The sequence below is a fragment of the Notechis scutatus genome, chromosome 4, assembly GCF_049901735.1.
Source record: "Notechis scutatus isolate UNSWTSFEM ecotype Mainland chromosome 4, rNotScu1.2, whole genome shotgun sequence".
NCBI lineage: Eukaryota > Metazoa > Chordata > Lepidosauria > Squamata > Elapidae > Notechis > Notechis scutatus.
The window spans coordinates 3,635,668-3,656,253 of NC_142012.1; the positions used below are offsets into that span (position 1 = coordinate 3,635,668).

At 45.8% G+C, this 20,586-nt stretch overlaps 1 protein-coding gene across 3 annotated transcripts in view; it reads left to right on the top strand.

The window, feature by feature from the left end:
- CTNNA2 (catenin alpha 2) overlaps nt 1-20,586 on the top strand; it is a 520,748-nt gene that overhangs the window by 235,647 nt on the left and 264,515 nt on the right. The gene's annotated exons all lie outside the window — the stretch shown is intronic.

Sequence of the window (20,586 nt, forward strand, 5' to 3'; positions counted from 1 at the left end):
GTAAGTTGGCATTCACAGGTATAATAGCAGGGCAAAAGCTGCTGGAGAAGAGGGATCTGCTCAGGTGTTAATGCTTGGCCACTTTATCAGAAAGACTGATAGCGTTCTGTCTATCTTCTTGAAAAGTGCCAGGAATGGCTGTAATTTATAGGTTGCAGAAAAGGAGTGTGAAAGGACAATAAATATCACACCGAAAAAGCATTCCGGGTTCGAACTAGGAGTAACTAAATAATAATTTGTTATGTATTCATCTTTCTTGGTAACAAACTATTGTGTCGGTACTTTGAATCTGACCTACAAATCAACTTCCTTCTCCGGCTGCCTATATTTTACACAAGCAATTGACTGGAAGAGAGTATCTTCCTGTTGTTCTTTGTTTTTAAATTACTGACACCCGCTTACAGCTACACTCAATATGGAAATCAATTTTTGTCTCTCTTGCATAATCCATAAGAAGCATTTATGTCCCCTCTCGAAGCGACAAGCCCAACAATGTTTTGCTTGAAAAGTCAAGGCAGCCTATTTTTTTCTTGATCCTTTCAGATTCAGGATTTGTCCAATTTCCCCCAAAAGATTGGCTGCAAAACTGTTGTCTTGCAAAAGGGGTTGGACTAGAAGACCTCCAAGGTCCCATCCAACTTGATTATTCTGTTCTGTGCTGTCTCCTGAGGGGAACTCATCACTTCCTCTTTTTCTTGTCCAAAGTTGAACATCTGAACCATTAATTCAAAGGAGAGAAAGAGTTCCCTTCCCCACAATTTTCATTTTTGGACATTCTCCTATTTGTTTATTATTTTAATTGAATGCGAGTCTTGGAAGCTTATGCTACAGAATGATTCATACATTTTCTAAATAAATAAATACAAGAGTGCCAGAGGTTTCAGAATTGGCAGGTGCACCGACTACCCAAAAAGGTTAATCAGATTATTTTTGTAGGGGAAATTAGGCTGTCATCTGACATATGTCTAAAGAAAAACGATTTTTGCTTGTTTTCATGTGATTTCCAGTCAAAGTTGTTTGCAGTAAAGTTGTGAGATATTAATTAGCGTGGATGTATTTTGGGTTTATATGACAATGAAGGAAAACTAAACTTCAAGAAATGTTAAATAATAAACATGTAAAACATAATTTAAAAAAATAGGGTTCCAAAGACTTTCTTCAGTGAATCACTGCAGCCGTTCAGTTAGTAACACGGTTGTTAAGCGAGTCTGGTCTCCCCATTGACTCTGCTTGTCAGAAGGTCGCAAAAGGGGATCACGTGACCCCAAGAAACATTGCAACCGTCATAAGTACATGCCAGTTTCCAGGCATCTGAATTTTCAGCACTTGACCATTGCAATGACCGTGAGTGTGAAAAATAGTCCTAAGTCCCTTTTTTTCAGTGCCGTTGTAACTTAGAACAGTTGCTAAAGGAACGGTTGTAAGTCGAGGATTACCTGTATAAGCCTTAATGCATAGTTTGCAAACCACGGTTAAGCTCATAGTTTGCACTGAACTGCAATAAATTGAGGCATAGTTTAGCACAGAATCTCAGCAAATAATGTATTCACCAATAGCCTTACTTTAATTATGCGGTCCTGGCTCATCAAATAATTGGATTTCACATAGAGTATACAGAAATAGAGTGATCAGTCTGAAGTTTAAAAGATAGAATACATTTTTACATTTTCCGTTTCTACTTCCCTTTTCAGACAACCGAAGGGGAATATTCATTATGTTGTGTCTAGAGCTCTTAGCACTGGGTCGGATTCTCCAGCACATTTCTATCTGCTGGCAGAGTAACAATGGAAGGAAAGGCTGGGTTGAGTAAGTGACAGCAATGCCAAATTGGTTTGCCATTGTAGGGAGTTGTGATTGACACTTCTATTGCATCAGTCTGAGTTTAAACTATCCAGAAAGAACAGAGATGGAAGTTAGTTGTTTTGTTGTTGTTGTTGTTGTTTTGCTAAAGATTGCTTTCAGCAGCTCGGCCGATGCATTTAAGAGGCAATCTTAAAACTATTTTGGAAGGGGAAGAGGTTGATCTAAACTGGGATGAGGAACTATGGCGCTTTTACAAGCTGTGAACTGCGAAAGACGGACAAAAAGCAAGGCATGAAAACTGATCAAGGCCAGAAGCAACCTAGAACTAAGGAGAACTTTCCTCACAGGGAGAACAATTAGCCAGTGCAACAGCCTGCCTCCAGAAATGGTGGGTGCTCCAACACTGGAAGTTTTCCAGAAGAGTTTGAACATCCATTTATCTGAAATGGTAGAGGGTCTCTTGCCAGACATGATATTCTTCCAATTTCTTCTCCTTCTCCTCCTTCTCCTCCGCCTTCTCATCCTTCTCTCCTCCTCCTCCTTCTCCTCCTACTTCTCCTCCTTCTTTTCCTTCTCCCTTCTCCCCCTTCTCTCCTTCTCCTCCTCCTCCTTCTCCTCCTCCTTCTCCTCCTTCTTTTCCTTTTCCTGCTCCCCTTCTCCTCCTCCTTCCTCCTCTCCTCCTCTCTCCCTCCTTCCCTTCTCCTCCTCCTTCTCCTTCTCCTCCTCCTTCTCCTCCTCTCCTCCCTTCTTCCTCCTCCTCCTCCTCCTTCTCCTCCTTTTTTTCTCTCCTTCTCCTTCTCCTCCTCTCCTCCTTCCTTCTTCCTCCTCCTTCTCCTTCTCCCCTTCTCCTCCTCTCCTCCTTCTCCCTCTCCTTCTCCCCTCTCCTCCTCCTCCTCCTCCTCCTCCCTTCTCCTTCTCCTCCTCCTCCTCCTCCCTCCTCCTCCTCCTCCTTCTCCTTCTCCTCCTCCTTCTCCCTCCCTCCTCCTTCTCCCCTCCTTCCTTCCTTCTCCTCCTCCTCCTTCCTCCTCCTCCTCCTCTTTCCTTCCTCCTCCTCCTCCTCCTCCTCCTCCTCCTCCTCCTCCTCCTCCTCTCCTCTTCTCCTCCTTCTTCTCCTTCTCCTCCTCCTTCTCATCCTTCTCCTCCTCCTCCTTCTTCCTCCTTCTTCTTCTCCTCCTCCTTCTCCTCCTTCTTCTCCTCCTTCTTTTCCTTCTCCTTCTCCCCCTTCTCTCCTTCTCCTCCTCCTTCTCCTCCTCCTTCTTTTCCTTTTCCTTCTCCCCCTTCTCCTCCTTCTTCTCCTCCTCCTTCTCCTCCTCCTCCTCCTCCTCCTCCTCTCCTCCTCCTCCCCTTCTCCTTCTTTTTTCTTCTCCTTCTCCTTCTCCTCCTCCTCCTCCTCCTCCTTTTTTCTTCTCCTTCTCCTCCTCCTTCCTCCTTCCTCCTCCTCCTCCTCCTCCTTCTCCTCCTCCTTCTTTCCTTTTCCTTCTCCCCTTCTCCTCCTTCTCCTTCTCTCCTCCTCCTTCTTTTCCTCCTTTCCTTCTCCCCCTTCTCCTCCTCCTTCTCCTCCTCCTCCTTCTCCTCCTCCTTCCTTCCCTCCCTCCTTCCTCCTCCTCCTCCTCCTCCCCTCCTCCTCCTCCTCCTCCTCCTCCTCCTCCTCCCTCCTCTCCTCCTCCTCCTCGTTATAATCACTCCATTCCAATGCCCCACCACAAGCCAATTTTCATACAAAAGAGTCAGGAGTTGATCCATAAGATACTCATAAATTTTACTTTTCCCCTTATTTGGCACATAAAGACCAACTGCTATTGATTTTATTCCATTCAATTCAATTTCCACGATTACAAATCTGCCATATTCATCTAGTAAAAGTAGCTTGGGTTTAAAGTGTGTGTGTGTGTGTGTGTGTGTGTGTGTGTGTGTGTACAAAACCATTCCGTTCATCTTTTTTTAACCCAGCAGATATAAATTCCTCCCCTGGTCATTTGTTTATTAAATATTTCTCATCTTGTTTCTTCATATGTGTTTCTTGAAGGCAAGTTATGTCAGTATTAATTTTTCCCAGGTAATGGAATAGCATTAGCCCCATTGATATTCCATATAATGTTTATTTTCCATCTTTGGGTGAAATGGCAAATTCTGTCTCTTCTTCAGTGTCAGCTTTTTGAGATTGGTCTACTTCCAACGTCTTCTCTATCTCCATTTCTTCAAATTAATTTGTGTCTGGAGAAGAAATTCTTGGCTCTGTCTATAGGATTCAGTCTGGAGAGGATATTAGATTAAGGATGATTCATGCTTTGGCCCAGTTAATTACTTGCAAAGAAAACTTCTTTGATCTAGAAACTGACAAAATGTATAGAGTAAACTCGAGTTTTGCTACTATGAGAAAACTACCAAGAGATGCCTTAGTACATTTTGTATGAAAAGCAACGAGATACCGTGTTCCGGATTGCCCTTTTAAATCCAAACTAAGAATGGAAAATGGAAGGAAATTCCTGTCAGAATTTTGAGAAAAAGGAAGGTTGCCCTTACCGATATTCTGAAGAAGAGAAAAATTCCCTTCCCTTGGGATAAACTTGAGGGAGTGAGACTTGCCTATCAAAGGTGCTTTTTCAAAAGGCAGGTGGACTTCGTTTTTCCTTGAAGGCATCTTGCTTCTCATCCAAAAAGCTTCTTCTGAACTGAAAGGAAACCAGTCAGTTTTTGAAAAATCTCCTTTGGGACAACCATGACCTGGATAATTGGGAATCTCCATAGACATTCCCAGATGGGTATGTATCTTTCTTAAAACATGCAAGTGTCTTCAAGGAACTTCAGAATATACTCTCTACTGTGTAGATGCTGAACAAACAAGTTCTTTCATACCAAGAAATAGCCTTGGCTAAGAAGAGAAAAAACATACTGTCTTAAAGTTAGAGAGAGAGAGAGAGAGAGACTTAGACGGCTATGTTAAAAGTACTAATATTTCCTTTTAAAATGGTAATAATGGAGCCTAAAATTCCAGGCACTGAAATACTTTTTATGTTGCTCATGGTCCTATTGCCATTCACGATTTATATTCATTATTGTGGCTACTGTATGCATTAGACCCTTGAATTAATGTATTTTCTTTTTCAAATAACAAATACGCTTACATTCTGTCCCTCGGTTTATTCCTTATTTATTTCTTTTTTTTTTTCTGCCCCCAAAAGAACAAGTTCCTAACCTTATGTTCTCCTTATGACATTCCACATTTATCAATATAATTGCGGCTATTAGTAGTTCGCATTCTGAAGTTTTGTTTTTAAAGATAAACAGTGCCATTTGCATTATTTATGGCATCTGGCCGGCCAGCACAAGGACATAACTCTAGTCAGGAACTCATTTTCGGCATCGATTTCCCATTTTTAAGCCTATAAAGAATTACCTCACGTGGATTCCCAACCCAACTCTTTAGGAAGGGGTTCAGCTTTGACTTGTCAGTGATGAAATGTTACCCCAAAGAGCCTGGATTGATCAGAAGCACAATTGTGTATTTTGGAATTGTGAGCAATTGGGGCAAATTGGGGCAAGCTTCAAAATATTTGAGCAAGAAGTTGCGTCTGCTTCCTTTCATTTCATTTCATTTCATTTTACTATTTTGGGATTGCAAAGCATGACTTGCAGGTTTAGCCGGTCCATTCTGAGAGGTGATGTTTTCTTTCATGGGTAATTTGTAAAGAGTTTTGCAACACAGGCTCCTCCGCTCTCATTCCTCATGCATAACCATTTGCAGAGCTTCGCAGGGTTTCTAAAACTTGAAAAACTGGTTGGCTTCCCCTGAAAATGCATTTAGATCAGCAAAGCTGGCTGGAGAATTCTGGGAGTTGAAGTCCACAAGTCTTAAGGTAGCCAAGGTTGGGGACTCCTGAGTTAGATCCTCGTTTAAGGAAGCTTAATATCCACTTCTAGTTCCTTTAAAACTTGATAGACAACCTCTGCAGCATTAAATAGGGCTTTATTTCTTTATATTATTTAAATTGGGCTCAGCGCTGCTATCATCGGTATTCTATTTATTATTTGTATAGACATTTTGTATGGTGACCACTTCCTAAACAGTTCTAAAAGAAATCCATTGAAAACTATAGCAATTATATTCATTTTTTTTCTCATTCATCTGCACTCAGTAGCCAACCATGACAAAGTGAAAACAGAATTTTAGAAATGTCTGTAAGTTTATAAATTAAAAAAAAACTGGGAAAAAAAACCTTTTTTCTTTTCTTTTTTGCACGCTATTGTTGTTAGGATTGAATGCATGCTTTTGTTTTGTTTCATTTTGTTGATTGGATTTACTTCTTTTGTATTTTATTTTTTTACAATAAAACAATAAACCCACAGGTCATATCTTTCACCTGCAAATGTGACCTATTTCTTAAGCCCAGTCATTTCTTCTCTGGCAACTCCATTCCAAAGGAGATTTTGTTCCATCTCAGCACTGAGATATTATGGGCTAGCACTCTGCAAAGCTGTTGGCTGCATGTGAGATTGTAGCTCCTTGGTTTGTCACCACTTACCTCCTTCGTTAAGGTGGTTTATACGAAAGCCATATTAAAACTTTCATACACTTGTAAACTTCCATATAAAGCTGGCCCAGGAATTCTGGGAGTTGAAGTCCACAGATTGTAAGGGGCCATTGCAGTGATGGGATTCAGCCGGTTCACACCAGTTCACGAGAACCAGTATAATTAACTTTCTGAGCAGTTTGGTGAACTGGTTGTTGGAAGAAATCATGAGGGCAGAGAACCGGTTGTTCAATTATTTGAAACCCACCACTGGGCCATCGTTGCGCAGCCCTGGTTTAAATAGGAAGATGGGTCATTTTATCCTTGGCGCTCCTGCTAAAGAAATCCAATTTTGGATCCCCTCCTTTATTGTTCTAAATTCAAAGATCTCATATCACAAGCAGGAAGGTACAATAACACAGTAATGTACAAGAAAGCTCCTTTAGATCCAAGATCCTGGTCTGACTTTGTTACAAATGGAAAGGTCTTACACCTCATGACTGATTCGTGTTACCTGGCCTCATTTATCAAATCAGACAACGTCCCTGTTAGTGCTTTGTATACAACAGAGACTGTGAACCACTTTAAAGAGTGTTTGTCTAATCACAGAGTTGCGACACTGTGCCTTACTCTTCTCTCTTGAGGAACGTATGTGTGCCTGGGGTTTATTTACACCAATTAGTATGCTACCTACTCAGCAGCCCTCTTAATTCCTACAGTATCAGCCCTTTTCTGTTAATAGCATTTAAAATTGCAAAGTAATGGGATAGAAGTCTTTTCTCTGGGTTTTTTTAACCATCTATCTTTCCTTGCTGCTCCATGGTGACATCGTTTTTTTGGTGGAAAAAAATGTTGGGTAAAAAACGTTGGGTTAAAGTCAGAAGCCACTTTCCACCAGGGATGGTATTTTTTTAAATAGCTCCAAAGTGTGCTGATAGCATCTTGCTGGAATCTATTCTTGGCTAAAGTCACAGACTGTCCTCTCGGAACTGAAATGACAAAGTCTTCTTACAGGTTCTAATTTATTTCCCCAACAGCTGCCTCATTCAGAGAGACTCCAAGGTCCGTGACATGATAGCAGTAGTCCAGTATTTGAGGGGCTGCCCCAGAGGAGAGGGGGGGGGTCGACCTCTTCTCCAAAGCCCCTGAGGGCAGGACAAGAAGCAGCGGACAGAAACTAACCAAGGAGAGAAGCAACCTTGGAACGAAGGAGGCATTTCCTAACAGCGAGAACAATTTAACCAGCGGAACAGCTTGCATTGTGGCTGCTTCATCCTTGGAGTTTTTAACAAGAGACCGGACAGCCACTTGTCTGAAATGGTATAGGGGCTCCTGCTTGGGGAGAGGGTTGGGCTAGAGAACCTCCAAGGCCCCTTCCAACTTTGTCATTTGAGATTTCTAAGAGGAGTGTCCGGATTCCAAGCAATGCACCCATAATACACAGAACTCCGGGGAAGGTAGATTCCTCAAAGAACAGTTTTATTGGACATATCAAATTGGCACAGACTGGTGAAAGCCGACTCTGAGAGTTCCCGTGCTTTTCACCTAATTCAAAGTAAAAGTTTTCCCCTCTTCCCAAACAAAGTCACATGGTCCAATCAGGGTGCTGTGTAGTTGCTGGGTAACATCACCCCTCCTCTCTTCAGCCACCTGTAGGGATGTCCTTGGTCCCCAGGGGAAAATATTTTGTTTTGGCTACAAACCCCCAGCTATCTCTGTTCCCCCCCCTCCCTAACCCTCATCTCCATTGTGGTCACCCTGAAGCTTCAAAGATGGCCTCCGTCAGGCCAGCTTCAGAGTTGACCAAGAGACTGGACAACTATTTGTCTGGAGTGGTATAGATTCCCTTGCTTGAGTACAGTAAGGGGTTGGACTAGAAGACCTCCAAGATCCCACCCAACTCTATTATTCTGTTATTCTGTCCTGGAGGGCTGCATGATCCTGCCTGAAGGCCGAGTCTTGTGCTGGAATGGTCTCTTTGTAGCCGGATGGAAACGTTGGTTTGCACCTTCTGCTTGCAAGTGTTTGCCTGCACTTGAGAAGGAGTGAAATAAGGGGGAAGATGGGAATTCCCTGTCCACTCATTCCCTGCTCCCAATATATCCGCTGTCCTCCTCCCTTAATTCCATTGCCAGTTCCAGCTACTCTTGGCCGGTCTTAAAAAGCTAAAAAAGAAAAGAACTCAGACCTAATTGCAAATATCTTTATTATGGTAATAGACCAGATAAAGAAGAGTGGGATGCAAGCCATACATTCAACCCTCAGCTTACAAGAGTTTGTGTAGTGACCATTCAAAGTTACAACAGCACAGATAACAGTGACTTATGACTGGTTTTCACTCTTACGACCGTTGCAGCATTCCCCATGGTCACGTGATCAAAATCAGACCCTCGGCCTCTGATTCATACTTATGACGGTCGCTGCAGTGTCCCAGGGTCATGTGATCCCCTTTCTGACAGGTGAAGTCCACGGGGAAGCCAGATTCACTTAACAACCATGTTGCTAACTTAACAATCACATGACTCGGGGACATTGCAACTGTCATAAATGTGAGTCAGTTGTCGAGACTCCGAATGCAAATCTCATGTCTATAAGGATGCCGCAATTGGCCGTCAGTGGGAAAAAGAGCCGTAGCCCTTAGACTTATCTACCGCTTTCCAGCCCTCTCTAAGTGGTTCACAGAGTCAGCCTCTTGTCCCCCCAACAATCTGGCTCCTCATTGGACCCACCTGGGAAGGAGGGAAGGCTGAGTCCACCTGGAGCCTGGTGGGATTCGATCTGCCAAATTGCAGGCAATCAGCAGAAGTAGCCTGGAGTACCGCACTCTCACCACTGAGCCACTTGAGGCTCCTTAAAAATGCTCCTGTCACTTTATCAGTGCTGTCATAACTTTGAGCAATCACTAAACGAACTGTTGTTTGTAAGTCAAGGACTACCTGCGCTGAATAAAGCGATAATTAGCACTTGACATACAAAAAATCTTGCACCTGAAAGGGAAAAGACAGAACAACAGAGAGCTGCCATTAACGTGTTAGATCAATGGGAACTCAGGATTAACTTCCTAACAGACCAGCCGATTCCTGGGGGAATGAAGAAGCATAAGAGGAGATAAACACATAAAAAGGGGGACACTCCTCCAAGGGCCACCTTTTCCATCAAGGAAACCCCAAAAGGGTTCCAATCGGAGGAGAGTGGGACCATGATTCATTAACCTCGTTTTCTAAAACCTGAAGAAAAGTAGGTTATTTTTATACCTCGGCTTTCTGGAGGCAGGGAAGGCGAAGGAAACGTATAGGGAATTTCCTCCTTCTTTCTGAGCAACAGGGGTCCCAGGTGAAACCTTTCAAAGTCAAGGTGATGATTTTTTCCCCCTCCTCACGATTATCACCTTCTGAGGAGACGACCACAAATAACTACAATCCTTGCCTGTATTTACCTTTCCTAAGCAAAGAACCGGAGAAGAAGCCCCCGATTTTGGATCGAGGTTGTTCCTTTGTGTATTTATTCACTCATTTCAGTGCAAATACAAAAATATTTGCCAGCAGTTTAGCGGGTGGGTGGAAGGGAAGCGTTTCTTATGATTTATGCATGATGTGTGCATTTATTAATTGAAACGCCGTTGATTCCAATGACTCCGCGCACAACTAGAAATGTTTTTAACGCCATAAAATCTGACAGTAGAAGAACATAAGCTCTCAAAAGCCTAAATCATAAAAACCAGGGGCAGCTCTTCCATTCCAGACAAAGCTTGTTGCACAATATAATCCCCGTCATGGGGGAAAAAGAAGAAGAAGAAGAAATAATAATTATGAATTGTGGAGGGCGCCTTTGACACGTCCTATAATAAAGCCTCCTATATTATTACTTGAAAGGATTGACGGAGGCTGCTTGAAGTGGCTGCTATTGGGGGGGAAAAACTTTTAGAAATACACTCTTGACACTTTGTGTGAGGAGGAAAAAAGCAAAGCCCCCCAGTATTGAAACCCTGTTTTTATCGTGACACTTTCAGTGCTGTGGCCTGTTGGCCTAACCTGAAGGCCAGCAAGTTGGAAAGGCCTTTGGGAAAAGTTTGTCCAGGGAAAGGATGCTCGGCTCCCTGAAGGGTGAGGGTTGCGCTCCTTTCCCCACTGCTCCAGGATGCCATCCTTGCACTCCGCAGGACTTGTTTTCCTCTGTGGGGATATATTAGACGTCTATCCAGAGGGAAAGGGAGCCAGCGGGAGTTCTAGTCCCTCCTTAGGCATGAAAGCTGGTTGGGTGACTTTGGACCAGTCACCAGGAGACGGGGAGTTCTAGTCCCGCACTAAGCATGAAAGTCAGCTGGGTGACTTTCTGCCAATCACCAGGAGAACCGTGAGTTCTAGTCCCTCCTTAGGCATGTAAGCCAACTGGGAGAGTTTGGGCCAATCACCAGGAGACGGGGACTTCTAGTCCCGCCTTCGCCATGAAAGACAGTTGGGTGACTTTGGGCCAATCACCAGGAGAACCGTGAGTTCTAATCCCGCCTTAGGCATGTAAGCCAACTGGGAGAGTTTGGGCCAATCACCAGGAGACAGGGACTTCTAGTCCCGCCTTAGCCATGAAAGACAGTTGGGTGACTTTGGGCCAATCACCAGGAGAACCGTGAATTCTAATCCCGCCTTAGGCATGTAAGCCAACTGGGAGAGTTTGGGCCAATCACCAGGAGAACCGTGAGTTCTAATCCCGCCTTAGGCATGAAAGCCAACTGGGAGAGTTTGGGCCAATCACCAGGAGACGGTGAGTTCTAATCCCGCCTTAGGCATGTAAGCCAACTGGGAGAGTTTGGGCCAATCACCAGGAGACGGTGAGTTCTAATACCGCCTTAGGCATGAAAGCCAACTGGGAGAGTTTGGGCCAATCACAAGGAGACGGGGACTTCTAGTCCCGCCTTAGCCATGAAAGACAGTTGGGTGACTTTGGGCCAATCACCAGGAGAACCGTGAGTTCTAATCCTGCCTTAGGCATGAAAGCCAACTGGGAGAGTTTGGGCCAATCACAAGGAGACGGGACTTCTAGTCCCGCCTTAGCCATGAAAGACAGTTGGGTGACTTTGGGCCAATCACCAGGAGACGGTGAGTTCTAGTCCTGCCTTAGGCATGAAAGCCAGCTGGGTGACTTTGGGCCAATCACCAGGAGACGGGGAGTTCTAGTCCTGCCTTAGGCATGAAAGCCAACTGGGAGAGTTTGGGCCAATCACCAGGAGACGGTGAGTTCTAATCCCGCCTTAGGCATGAAAGCCAACTGGGAGAGTTTGGGCCAATCACCAGGAGAACCGTGAGTTCTAATCCCGCCTTAGGCATGAAAGCCAGCTGGGTGACTTTGGGCCAATCACCAGGAGAGGTGAGTTCTAATCCCGCCTTAGGCATGTAAGCCAACTGGGAGAGTTTGGGCCAATCACCAGGAGAGGTGAGTTCTAATCCCGCCTTAGGCATGTAAGCCAACTGGGAGAGTTTGGGCCAATCACCAGGAGACGGGGACTTCTAGTCCCGCCTTAGCCATGAAAGACAGTTGGGTGACTTTGGGCCAATCACCAGGAGACGGTGAGTTCTAGTCCTGCCTTAGGCATGAAAGCCAGCTGGGTGACTTTGGGCCAATCACCAGGAGACGGTGAGTTCTAGTCCTGCCTTAGGCATGAAAGCCAGCTGGGTGACTTTGGGCCAATCACCAGGAGACGGTGAGTTCTAGTCCTGCCTTAGGCATGAAAGCCAACTGGGTGACTTTGGGCCAATCACCAGGAGAGGGTGAGTTCTAATCCCGCCTTAGGCATGTAAGCCAGCTGGGTGATTTGGGGCCAATCACCAGGAGACAAGTAAGTTCTAGTCCCACTTTAGGCATGAAAGCTGGCTTGGCGATTCATAGAAATGCAACCAATGAATGAAACCTAAGAAACGGGAGCCGGTGCTGGGTGCTTCTAGGCCTGGCTCTTCGTTCACCCGAGGGAGGAAGAAAAAAAAAAGACACTGAATCCAAATCAAGGGTGGAGCTGATTCATCTTTGTTTAGCAGATGGAGGGACCCTCGCCCCAAAACAGGGAGGGAAAAAAGCGGCTCCTGCCTTCAGCAGAACATTTCAGATTTTCTCAGCCTCCATGTGATCCCTCCCCACTTGCATTGGCACCCGATGCCTGCTAAGTTGTTCCCGTTCCCACTGCCAATTTGCAGAGAAAGAACAAAATCCAGTCTGTGCAGGCCTTCTGGCACCCAGGAATTGTTCACCAATTCGGAGATTTTTAGTTTTCAAGGAAAAGAGACGGGAGGGTGGAATTCTGTAAGGGGTGTGTGTGTAAAAAAAGAAGTTTCAAGCCAGAAAATGGAGCCCTGGACGTTTTTTTTGGGGGGGGGGATGTGCATTACGAAGTGTTATCCGTGTCAGAGTTGTGGCCGCCATCTTGACTTTTTTGACCCATTCCCTGCAGACGTTCCTGGAAAGAGATTGTCTTTGGGTGCTTTCAGTAGGCCGTACCCTGTATTTTAGAGTTGCCTGAGAAGAGTTACAAGAAAAACAGCCAAGCTGTGAAAAGGAAATAGTTAACAGAATAACGGAGTTGGAAGGGACCTTGTAGGTCATCTAGTCCAACCCCCTACTCAGGCAGGAAGTCCTATACCAGGAGTGTCAAACTCAATTTCATTGAGGGCCACGTCAGGGCTGGGGTTGATCTGGGGGTGGGGGGGCAGGTGGGCGTGGCTGACTGGGTAGGTGTGACCACTTTGACACCACTCCCTGGGCATGGCTGGCTGGCTGGGCGTGGCCAGTTGGGTGGGTGTGGCCAGCCTGACGCCACTCTCCAAACTTCTAGCACGTTTCCTCTTCGCATTGGGTAGACCGAGCCAAAGTGGTGCGGGCCAGTCCCTCACATTTTCCAGGATGGTCCCATGGACGCAGCCCACGCACCTTGAGTTTGACACCCCTGCCCTATACAGTAACAGATAATCAGAGTTGGAGGGGGTCTTGTAGGTCATCTAGTCCAACCCCCCGCCCAAGTGGGAGACCCTACACCATTTCTGACAGAGGGCAGTCCAGTCTCTTCTTGAAGGTCTCAAGTGATGAAGCTCCCACAACTTCTGAGGGCAAAGGGAGGAGAGGAGAAAGTTTCTCGCTTTTAAACAAACCCTCAGGGATATTCGTGGTGCAGACCAGGCTGAGATAAAGAAGGCCGAGAGAGAGAGAGAGAGAGAGAGAGAGAGAGAGAGAGAGAGAGAGAGGGAGGGAGGGAGGGAGGGAGGGAGGGAGGGAGGGAGGGAAAATATTGTCAAAAGGCACACTCTCCACAACAATGACATCAAACAATGACCCAAAGGTTTGTATTGCAGGAATGGATAGCAAATCAATTTGACTACAGAAATAAATAAAATAAAATTAACCTTTGAGCAATATTTAAATATATATATCTTTAAAAAAAAAAAAGGTTATTTTTAAGTGATGTGTAAGTAGAGAGCAATTTTAATTTTGGCAATTTGAGAGGCTGGCAGATTCTGCAGCGTGTGAGGCACATCTGACTGAAGAAACAGGCTTCATGGCTGACAAAAAACTATTTCTTATTGAGTTCGACTATTATGCTAGAATCTTGCACGTTTGATGGTGCTTCCCTTCCTTTTTGCTCTCATGGGAATTAGGAGGGCATCGGAGTCATTTTCATACTCCTCTCCCATTGTTTGAACTCAAGCAATGTTTTCTTCTCCGTAGCTTTGTCAACAGGTCTTTTTTCTGAATAACAGAGTTGGAAGGGACCCTGGTGGTCTTCTAGTCCAACCCCCTGTTCAAGCAGGAGACCTACGCCATTTCGGACAAATGGCTGAGGATCCTTGGTGCTCTCTGAGCTTCCTTGGTTTCTTGCAGACGTTTCATGACCCAACTAGGTAACATCATCAGTGCTAGCAAGGAGTGGGGTCCGCTGTCAGTTTCTATTCTGGTTTCTTGCCCCGTCGGTGTTGATGGCGGTAGCCTTAGAGATTCTTTGGCTGGACTGTTTGCTGATGGCTTCTTTGGCAGTTTCTTGATTGTTGACTTGATTGTTGGTCTGATTTTAATCTTGGAGGTCATCTAGGCTAATCTAGATGCTGATTGCTGGTGGAGAGGTGCCTGGATCTTTTTATTCCCGTTTTGGTTAGTTGCTTGCCTACATGTGTCTATCGATGACTTGATTTGTCAACGTGCCAGGCGTCTAGAAATTCCCTGGCAATTTTGGAGGGTCACATTTCCCCAATGGAAACCATGATTAAGTCAATCTCTATGTTGTGAAATTAAGGCGTGTTCACCGTGTCTTCATGCATGGAGTGGTGCCCTGGCCTAGAGACGGAGCTCTTGCCTCACAATGAGGAGGCTGTGATTTCCATCCTGGGTAGGGGCAGATCCTTCTCTCTCTGGGCATAATGAGAATACCTCTGCCGAACAGAACTCCCCCCTGGTGACAGGAAGGGCATCCGGCCATTAGAACACCCCGCTAGCTCCATTCAGTGGCCCAGACTCCACTCCGCAAGGGATTATGGGGTCGTTAAAAGAAGACGAAAGAAGATCATGTCTTCATGCATCGTGCAAGAAAACCAGCAAGTTTAGAGAGCTCTGAGGCCCCCACATTCCAACCCTGAGCTACAAATGTTCTTCTTGAGTGGTAGACAAATGGCTGCCCAGCCTCTTCTTCAACGCCTCCAGTGATGGAGCAGCCACAACTTCTGAAGGCAACTTCTGTTCCACTCTTACATCTGTTCCATCGTCCTTTCTTCCAGCCAAGTTATTCCCTTTCCTGTCTACGGATCCTTCTCTTCATCCGCGTCTACTCTCAATTCTTTTTACAATCTCTCCCCACGTTGACTTTGGTTTTGTGCTTAAGGGGGATCCATGGGGATCATCCAAGAAAGGATGAGCGCTTCTATATTTCCGAAGAGACAAGTTGAAGGAAAGAATCCCTCCGATTTCTGCTTCGTCTCTTTTTGATTCCCTCCCAACGATCAAAGTGGAATTTAACCTACAAGATGAAGCGCTGGTCTCTTTTCCATGCCCTCCTTCCCCCCCCCCAGATTCCATCACCAAGTAACCAAGGGGGGGATTTACACCACTGTGAATATTTATAAGACAAGCTTGCCTTGCCCCGCCCGATCTGAAAGTCTTGTTTTGAGAAGAGTACCCTGGTTGATCCAACCCAACGCTGGGATGCTTGGAGTTGGAATGAAATTGAAGACCTTGTTATGCCGTGAAAGACTTTCAAAAATTAATCTGCAACAACCCCCAGAACACCGAGGGCTTAAATACTTTATTGACCAAATGAACATTAGCAGTCTCTCTAGACGGAGTTAGGAAGGCTGAGTAGCCATTTATCTTCCCCACACACACACACAAATCCTCTTTGCAGTCATAAATCTCGTGGCTGGCTGGGAGCATTAAGAGTTGGCTGACGGCTCTGCCTCGCTTTCTCCACCAGGCCAAAGAGGGACGGCGGAGAGTTGATGAAATCCATACCGCAGCAGCCAGGAATGTAGTAACTGCAAGAGCCTCTGGATGCAGCGGGGAGAGAAGAGGCTTTGGGTGGGCGGAAGAGTCATGGAGTCATCCCAGTCTGGTCTGCTGGTTCCTGGGTTGGGCCTGGAGAGCCATTCTCAAGTCCGCTCTCGGTCCTGGAAACTCCTTGGGGAATGAGGCTCCCTCCTCTCAGCCCAGCCTTCTCTCAGCGTTATGATGGGGAAAGAGCTCTCACTGTCTAGGCCAGGGGTGTCCTAACCAAGGCTTATGGAGACACTCTCAGACACACATTACTCCCCAAACCCTCAAACCGTTTGTAAATAGTCCCATGGAAGTCTGCCAAAGTCCTTCAGGATAAGTCTGATAAGCACCCACCTTGAAATGCTGCCAAGGACTAAGTTTCCAATCAGTTATATGAGGCCAAATGGAGCACAGAGCTTCAGGTTTTAAACCCACCAGTATGAACAGCGTTGCTTCCTGCAAAGGCTCCTGTCCCTTTGCTCCTCCTTTATCTCTTATGGGAGGGCTGATCACCTCCAATTCTTACTTCCAAGTCACCCCTTTTGTTTTAACTGTTCTTGCCTTCTGGCAGCTCTGCACATGTAAGCACTGGGAACAGGCTCCCCTTGTTCCTCTGCCTCACTGCTGCCAGGCTCCGGAGGCTCCGGAGTCAACACATAACTCTCAGGTGGCCCTGACCCCATCTCTGCATCGGACGCAGGACCCTCGTCCGAGCCCTCCCCAGACTCCCGGACTGGCCCATGTTCCTCCCCACTGTCCGACTCTGCTGCCAGCTCCGCAGGCCGCCAGGGGACCACAACAAGGGGTGTCAAACTCAAAGCCCATGGGCCACATCTGGCCTGTGGGGTACTTAGATCTGGCCCGCAGGACCGACCTGGAAATATCAAAGAACTGTCCCGTGGTGCCTCTGCCAGCTAAAATGGGCCACGGGGGGCACGTGAGGCTCCCTGTGGCCCGTTTTCGGCCGGCAGAGTGCTACAGGAGGCGTCCTTCCTGTCTTCCTCCCCTTCCTCCACCCAGCCAGCCTGCGGAGGAAAACAGCGACGCTGATCCAGCCGTCAAAGAAATCCAGTTTGACATCCCTGGTCTAGACTGCCTGGAAAAGAATAGAGAAAGCAATCTGAGAAAGGAAGAACCCCAATAGAAGAGAATATTTGTGGCTCAGGGTTGAATTGTGGGGCCCTTGGTGCTCTCTGAGCTTGGTGGTTTCCTTGCAGACGTTTCATGACCCAGCTAGGTAACTATCATCAGTGCTAGAAGGGAGAGGGTTCCTTCCTCCCTCCCTCCCTCCCCCTCCCTTCTCCTCCTTCCCTCCCTCCCTCTCAATTCCCTCCTTCCTTTCTTTCTCCCTTCCTCCCTCCCTTCTCCTCCTTCCCTCCCTCTCAATTATTTCCTTCCTTTCTTCCTTCCTCCCTCCTTCCCTCCCTCCCTCAATTCTCCTCCCTCCCTCTCAATTTCATTAGCAAGCTCAGAGAACCCCAAGGTCTCCCCAGGAAGAATCCTGTCTGTTCCCTTTAACAGCACCTATCAAAGAGCGAGTGGTGCAGAATGATCCCCCCTTTCTCAATGGTCTGGTTGGAAAGAGACCGTCTGCCTTTCCCTATGGGGAGGGGAGCAATCCTGCGTCGGAACAGACGGCCTCCGTCTCAAGGGGCTCCACAATATCTGGAGCTTCAGGCAGGATGGTGACTCTCCCAACAGATCCCACCTGTTCACAATGGATCCCTTTCACTGGGTAGAGGGAGCATGGACAAGGGGTCAAGGAGGCCCTGGGGCTCTGGAATATTCCCTCTCTCATTTCCCTCCCTCCCTCCCTCCCTCCTGTTCCTCTTTTTTCTTTCTTTCTTTCTTTCTTTTCTTTCTTTCTTTCTTTCTTTCTTTCTTTCTTTCTTTCTTTCTTTCTTTCTTTCTTTCTTTCTTTCTTTCTTTCTTTCTTTCTCTTTCTCTTTCTCTCTCTCTCTCTCTCTCTCTCTCTCTCTCTCTCTCCCTCCCTCCCTCCTCCTCCCTCCCTCCCTCCCTCCTTTTCTCCCTCTGTCCTTCCTTCCTTCCTTCCTTCCTTCCTTCCTTCCTTCCTTCCTTCCTTCCTTCCTTCCTTCCCTCCTTCCTTCCTTCCTTCCTTCCTTCCTTCCTTCCTTCCTTCCTTCCTCATCCTATCCAAAGCCCTTTGAGGTTTAGGGACATTATAAATAACTGAGAATGACTAAATAGAGAAGCAACAGCCTGAAGCACCTTGCTGATAATACCACTAGTACTAGAACAATCTTTCTTTCCTTTGTTAACATTGTTTTGATGGCTATGGAAATAGTTCGCCCCTAACTGTACTGCCAAAGTCTCCAGGGGAAATTAAACCCGACTAGCAGAGACTCCATAAGAAAATAACATTAATGATCTATGTCTGCTTCTGCTTCTAGCTTTTCTGCTCAGTTCGTTGGTTGTCCCCCATCCTGGGATAATCATTTAGACAATAATTCATAGTCATATTAGATTTCTTTCTTTTTTCCCCTCCTAGGCCGTTAGAACAGTAAAGTTTAGTCATCTAGTTTAATGAAAAATAAATGATACTTGAAGTTCAGTGAATTGCATCCATTCAGATTAACCCCTCAACCCCACTTGGAGTCAAAATGCTTTTTGAGCTGCTGACGCAGCCGGGGGAAGCCGTTAAACCCTCAGCCCGGGTGGCCCCAGATGGGAAATGCCCCCATTCCAGGGGGAGGCCAGGAACCCTTCAGAACAGCCCGTAGTCCACGGAGGGGACGGTTCCCGCTCTTCCCACCATCCCACCCAAAGTTAAGAAGTGTTTGGGGAGGTGGGTTGAGTTGGGTGGCAAGGCCTCCCAAGGTCTGAGGTCTGTCATGGAAATGGGGAGGGGAGGCTCCCAGTTCTTCAAAGAACGAATGTCTGGCCATGATAAATATTGGAGAAAACATGAATTCTGAATTGGGTGGCGGTGAGAGTAGAAAGTAGGTTCAGCCGTGGTCTTTGGTTTGAAAATAAAGGCTTCCTAAGTGATGGCAAATTGAGAGTCCTCGGTGGTCTCTGAGCTTGGCTGCTTTCTTGCAGACGTTTCATGACCCAGATAGGTAACTATCATCAGTGCTAGTCTGGTCCTACCATTAGACTGATGATGTTCCCTAGTTTGGGTAATGAAACGTCTGCAAGACAGCAGCCAAGCTCAGACAGCCCCCAGGACCCCACAATTCTCCTCCTCCTCCTCCTCCTCCCTGCAACCCCCCCTCCCTTCTAGCACTGATGATGTTATCTACGATGGAACCTCTGCAAGAAAAGAGCCAAGCCCAGATAGCATCAAGGACCCCCATTTCAACCCCGAGCTACAAATATTCTCCTTTATTGAAGGCAAATTGTTGGCTGAACGCCCAGTTTGCAGACCGGGAAGCTTGGCTGATGCTGAAAGAACATCTGCAGTTTTAAGAATAGGACAAGAGTTTAAAACAATCCAGCAGGTTTATCATTTGATGGAGTGGCTAAAATAATCCTGTCTGCCTGAAGGATCTCTGGATATAAATGCAGGCATCAACATTATCCCCGACTGTCACTCAAAGGGGAGATGTTTGACTTCAGAGCATGTTCTGTTTAGACAGCAACACAAAATGAGAAGCACATTCGGCCATAGGAAGCAAAGTGTATAGTTTTTACAAATCTTTTTCTGTGATATATTCTTTTCGACAGAGGAGGAGGAGGAGGAGGAGGAGGAGAAAGAATCTGGGCTTGGTTGTTTTCTTGCAGACGTTTCATTACCCAACTAAGTAACACCATCAGTATAGTGCTTCCTCTCTCTCTTAGTTGAAAACCTTCCACCTTTGCTCCTAACTTGCTAACTTCCCATTCTTTAGGTAGAGAGAGGAAAACTTTCTCATCCTTTCTTCAGGATGTGTTCTGTTTACTTGGAGGGAGGAATTCAATCTGTCTGGGTCAACCCTCTCTGTTGCTAATCGCTTGTATTGCCACATCCTCATCAATACGTAGCCAAGGGGAAAGGGCTGACATGCAGGTGTCCTTGGTCATATTTCCTGTTCATGTTCTGGGCACATGTAAGGATTTGTGCATGCATGTTCTCTAGGGAATGTGCTGTTTGGATATGTGTATATATTTTGAATAGGTTACTGTAGGTTATTGCCAAATATTTAAGCTCTCCTAAAAATAGTATAGATAAATATTTCATTTCTGATATTTATCTGTACTTTGTCTAGCAGTTGTTTCTCTCTTCTTTTCTTTTTCATTTTTTTTTTTTTAGTATTTATAAATAAGAGGGTAGCGGAGATTTTGGCTCTAAGTTCAAAGATTTATTATTTTTTATAACATAAAAACGACTCATTGTACTTTGGCCGGTGTTGTCAAATTATATTAATGTTAATACTGAGCATTAATTGTATCTCTACTGTTTTTTTCTCCTCTGCTTCTCGGTGTTACATCTTCTGAAAGTATAATTTCTTTTCAATAAAAAAGAAAAGGAAGAAACTCATAGCAAAATGTAAAAATAAACCTCTGTTTCAGATTCAATTGTGAGATTGTCTCCTCAGCTACACACACCCACACCCACACCCCGGTTTGTTGTAGCGGTTAAGGCAACAGGATAGAAACCAGGAGATGGTGAGTTCTAGTCTTGCCTTAGGAATGAAGGCCAGCTGGGTGACTTTGGGCCAGTCAGCCCCACTCAGTCCATCCCACCTCACAAGGTTGTTGTGAGGAAAATAGGTGGAGGAAGCTGTTTGAGATCTGTTTATCACCTTGAGTTATCTGTAGAAATAATATGGGTGGG